Here is a 5657-nt window from a genome sequence, read left to right on the forward strand (position 1 = left end):
TGCCCAACATGCCATGCCACGGCCTCGGCCCGCATGCCATGCCACGGCCTCGGCCCGCATGACATGCCACGGCCTCGGCCCGCATGACATGCCACGGCCTCGGCCCGCATGCCATGCCACGGCCTCGGCCCGCATGCCATGCCACGGCCTCGGCCCGCATGCCTTGCCACGGCGTTGCCCAACATGCCACGCCACGGCCTCGGCCCGCATGCCATGCCATGCCACGGCCCGCATGTCTTTGCCACGGCGTTGCCAAACATGCCATGCCACGGCCTCGACCAGCATGCCATGCCACGGCGTCGCCCAACATACCATGCCACGGCCACGGCCCGCATGCCATGCCACGGCCTCGGCCCGCATGCCTTGCTACGGCGTTGCCCAACATGCCATGCCACGGCCTCGGCCCGCATGCCATGCCACGGCCTCGGCCCGCATGACATGCCACGGCCTCGGCCCGCATGACATGCCACGGCCTCGGCCCGCATGCCATGCCACGGCCTCGGCCCGCATGCCTTGCCACGGCGTTGCCCAACATGCCACGCCACGGCCTCGGCCCGCATGCCATGCCATGCCACGGCCCGCATGTCTTTGCCACGGCGTTGCCAAACATGCCATGCCACGGCCTCGACCAGCATGCCATGCCACGGCGTCGCCCAACATGCCATGCCACGGCCACGGCCCGCATGCCATGCCACGGCCTCGGCCCGCATGCCTTGCTACGGCGTTGCCCAACATGCCATGCCACGGCCTCGGCCCGCATGCCTTGCCACCGCGTTGCCCAGCATGCCATGCCACCGCGTTGCCCGTCGTTCCATGCCTTAGCCTTGGCCAACATGTCGAGCCACGGCCTCGGCCCGCATGCCATGCTACGGCGTCGCCCAACATGCCATGCCACGGCCTCGGCCCGCATGCCTTGCTACGGCGTCGCCCAACATGCCATGCCACGGCCTCGGCCCGCATGCCATGCCACGGCCTCGGCCCGCATGCCATGCCACGGCCTCGGCCCGCATGCCATGCCACGGCCTCGGCCCGCATGCCATGCCACGGCCTCGGCCCGCATGCCCTGCCACGGCGTTGCCCAACATGCCATGCCACGTCCTCGGCCCGCATGCCATGACATGCCACGGCCCGCATGTCTTGCCACGGCGTTGCCAAACATGCCATGCCATGGCCTCGGCCCGCATGCCATGCCACGGCGTCGCCCAACATGCCATGCCACGGCCACGGCCCGCATGCCATGCCACGGCCTCGGCCCGCATGCCTTGCTACGGCGTTGCCCAACATGCCATGCCACGGCCTCGGCCCGCATGCCTTGCCACGGCGTTGCCCAACATGCCATGCCACGGCCTCGGCCCGCATGCCATGCCATGCCACGGCCCGCATGTCTTGCCAAGGCGTTGCCAAACATGCCTTGCCACGGCCTCGGCCCGCATGCCATGCCACGGCGTCGCCCAACATGCCATGCCACGGCCTCGGCCCGCATGCCATGCCATGCCACGGCCCGCATGTCTTGCCACGGCGTTGCCAAACATGCCATGCCACGGCCTCGGCCCGCATGCCATGCCACGGCGTCGCCCAACATGCCATGCCCCGGCCACGGCCCGCATGCCATGCCACGGCCTCGGCCCGCATGCATTGCTACGGCGTTGCCCAACATGCCATGCCACGGCCTCGGCCCGCATGCCTTGCCACCGCGTTGCCCAGCATGCCATGCCACCGCGTTGCCCGGCGTGCCATGCCTTAGCCTTGGCCAACATGTCGAGCCACGGCCTCGGCCCGCATGCCTTGCTACGGCGTCGCCCAACATGCCATGCCACGGCCTCGCCCCGCATGCCATGCCACGGCCTCGCCCCGCATGCCATGCCACGGCCTCGCCCCGCATGACATGCCACGGCCTCGGCCCGCATGCCTTGCCACGGCGTTGCCCAACATGCCACGCCACGGCCTCGGCCCGCATGCCATGCCATGCCACGGCCCGCATGTCATGCCACGGCGTTGCCAAACATGCCATGCCACGGCCCCGGCCCGCATGCCTTGCTACGGCGTCGTCCAACATGCCATGCCACGGCCTCGGCCCGCATGCCATGCCACGGCCTCGGCCCGCATGCCATGCCACGGCCTCGGCCCGCATGCCATGCCACGGCCTCGGCCCGCATGCCATGCCACGGCCTCGGCCCGCATGCCATGCCACGGCCTCGGCCCGCATGCCATGCCACGGCCTCGGCCCGCATGACATGCCACGGCCTCGGCCCGCATGCCATGCCACGGCCTCGGCCCGCATGCCTTGCCACGGCGTTGCCCAACATGCCATGCCACGGCCCGCATGTCTTGCCACGGCGTTGCCAAACATGCCATGCCACGGCCTCGGCCCGCATGCCATGCCACGGCGTCGCCCAACATGCCATGCCGCGGCCACGGCCCGCATGCCATGCCACGGCCTCGGCCCGCATGCCTTGCCACGGCGTTGCCCAACATGGCATGCCACGGCCTCGGCCCGCATGCCATGCCACGGCCTCGGCCCGCATGTCTTGCCACGGCGTTGCCAAACATGCCATGCCACGGCCTCGGCCCGCATGCCATGCCACGGCGTCGCCCAACATGCCATGCCACGGCCACGGCCACGGCCCGCATGCCATGCCACGGCCTCGGCCCGCATGCCTTGCTACGGCGTTGCCCGACATGCCATGCCACGGCCTCGGCCCGCATGCCTTGCCACCGCGTTGCCTAGCATGCCATGCCACCGCGTTGCCCGGCGTGCCATGCCTTAGCCTTGGCCAACATGTCGAGCCACGGCCTCGGCCCGCATGCCTTGCTACGGCGTCGCCCAACATGCCATGCCACGGCCTCGGCCCGCATGCCATGCCACGGCCTCGGCCCGCATGCCTTGGTACGGCGTCGCCCAACATGCCATGCCACGGCCTCGACCCGCATTACATGCCACGGCCTCGGCCCGCATTACATGCCACGGCCTCGGCCCGCATGACATGCCACGGCCTCGGCCCGCATGCCATGCCACGGCCTCGGCCCGCATGCCATGCCATGCCACGGCCCGCATGTCTTGCCACGGCGTTGCCAAACATGCCATGCCACGGCCTCGGCCCGCATGCCATGACACGGCGTCGCCCAACATGCCATGCCACGGCCACGGCCCGCATGCCATGCCACGGCCTCGGCCCGCATGCCTTGCTACGGCGTTGCCCAACATGCCATGCCACGGCCTCGGCCCGCATGCCTTGCCACCGCGTTGCCCAGCATGCCATGCCACCGCGTTGACCGGCGTGCCATGCCTTAGCCTTGGCCAACATGTCGAGCCACGGCCTGGGCCAAACTTGCCATGACACGGCCTCGGCCCGCATGCCATGCCACGGCCTCGGCCCGCATGACATGCCACGGCCTCGGCCCGCATGCCTTGCTACGGCGTCGCCCAACATTCCATGCCACGGCCTCGGCCCGCATGCCAAGCCACGGCCTCGGCCCGCATGACATGCCACGGCCTCGGCCCGCATGCCTTGCCACGACGTCGCCCAACTTGCCATGCCACGGCCTCGGCCCGCATGCCATGCCACGGCCTCGGCTCGCATGACATGCCACGGCCTCGGCCCGCATGCCTTGCTACGGCGTCGCCCAACATGCCATGCCACGGCCTCGGCCCGCATGACATGCCACGGCCTCGGACCGCATGCCTTGCTACGGCGTCGCCCAACATGCCATGCCACGGCCCCGGCCCGCATGCCTTGCCACCGCGTTGCCCGGCATGCCATGCCACCGCGTTGCCCGGCGTGCCATGCCTTAGCCTTGGCCAACATGTCGTGCCACGGCCTCGGCCCGCATGCCATGCCATGCCACGGCCCGCATGTCTTGCCACGGCGTTGCAAACATGCCATGCCACGGCCTCGGCCCGCATGCCTTGCTACGGCGTCGCCCAACATGCCATGCCACGGCCTCGGTCAGCATGCCATGCCATGGCACCGCCTTGTCCAGCACGCCGTGCCGCAGCGTTGGCCAGCATGCCTTGGCCGGCATGCCATGCCAATGCCTTGGGCCAACATGGCGTGCCACGGGCTGGGCCATGCCGGTCCGTTGCCCGGCATGCCACGGCCGTGGCGGCATGGCAAGCCACGGCCTCGGCCAGCATGCCATGCCCGGCCTCGCCCAGCATGCCATGGCACGGTCTTGGTCAGCATGCCATGCCATGGCACCGCCTTGTGCAACGTTGGCCAGCATGCCTTGGCCGGCATGCCATGCCAATGCCTTGGGCCAACATGGCGTGCCACGGGCTGGGCGAGCATGGCATGCCACGGGCTGGGCGAGCATGCCACGCCACGGCCTTGGCTAGCAGCAAGGCATGCCACGGCCTCGGCGAGCATGCCATGCCATGCCAAGGCCAAGGCCAAGGCCAAAGCCAAGGCCAAGGCCAAGGCCAAGGCCAAGGCAGTGGGCAAGGCCAAGTCCCTGTGCAAGGCATGGCCAAGGCCAAGGCCATGGCATGCCACCGCCTCGATCGATCTTTTTGAACATGATTCTTTTATAATCTTACCCAAACCGTGCAACACAATTAAAAATGCACTACAATCAATTTTAAATGTCATTCCCTATTTTTTTGCAATTTTTCTGGAGCTTTTCGAATTTTTAAAGCCCTTATTTGGCATAAAAAAATCAAAATAAAATAAAAAAAATGAAAAAAATAATTTAATAATTTCTATAATTACTAGTGAATCATCCTTTAATTATGGGAATTTTTCCATAATTTTTTGACCATTTTTATTAATTTTTATTATTTTTTAAGTATTAATATCGAAATAAATTAAAATAAAATATTTTCGGTAAAAAAATATTTTTTTTAATTTTTTTTATGGTGTATTAAATTTAGTAATTATAGAAATTATTAAATTATTTTTTTCATTTTTTTTATTATTTTTTAAGTATTAATATCGAAATAAATTAAAATAAAATATTTTCTGTAAAAAAATATTTTTTTTAATTTTTTTTATGGTGTATTAAATTATTTCCTACAACTTTCATGTTGAAAGTTTTGGCAAAAAACCATTACTTTTTAAAAAAACCCCATTATGACTTCTCGAACATGCTTGATGTTTCCTCCTGCCAGATTGAAAAGGGCTTAACAGGCTATTATAAGGGGGGGGCACCTCCCTTGCCCAGGGCAAGGCAGTGGCAGGTACGCCCCATGTTGGGCGCGGCCTGGGCTGCGGCCTTGGGTTACATGCACTGCGGCTCGACCGCGGCCTGGGCTGCGGCCTGGGGCGGCTCGGCCGCGGCCTTGGGCGGCCTGGACCGCGGCCTTGGGCGGCCTTGCGCGGCCTGGGCGCGGCCTTGCGCGGCCTGGGCGCGGCCTTGGGCGGCCTGGGCGCGGCCTTGCGCGGCCTGGGCGCGGCCTTGGGCAGCATGGCGTGGCATGCGCGCGGGCGTGGGCGGCCTGGCATGCGCGCGGCATGGGCAGCACGGCATGGCATGCGCACGGCCTGGGCGGCCTGGCATGCAGCCGGCCTGGCATGCCCGCGGCGTGGGCAGCACGGCATGGCATGCGCACGGCCTGGGCGGCCTGGCATGCAGCCGGCCTGGCATGCCCGCGGCGTGGGCAGCACGGCATGGCATGCGCACGGCCTGGGCGGCCTGGCATGCAGCCGGCCTGGGCAGCA

The sequence above is a fragment of the Camellia sinensis genome, chromosome 6 (genome assembly GCF_055761805.1).
Source record: "Camellia sinensis isolate YWXY chromosome 6, ASM5576180v1, whole genome shotgun sequence".
Taxonomy (NCBI): Eukaryota; Viridiplantae; Streptophyta; class Magnoliopsida; order Ericales; family Theaceae; genus Camellia; species Camellia sinensis.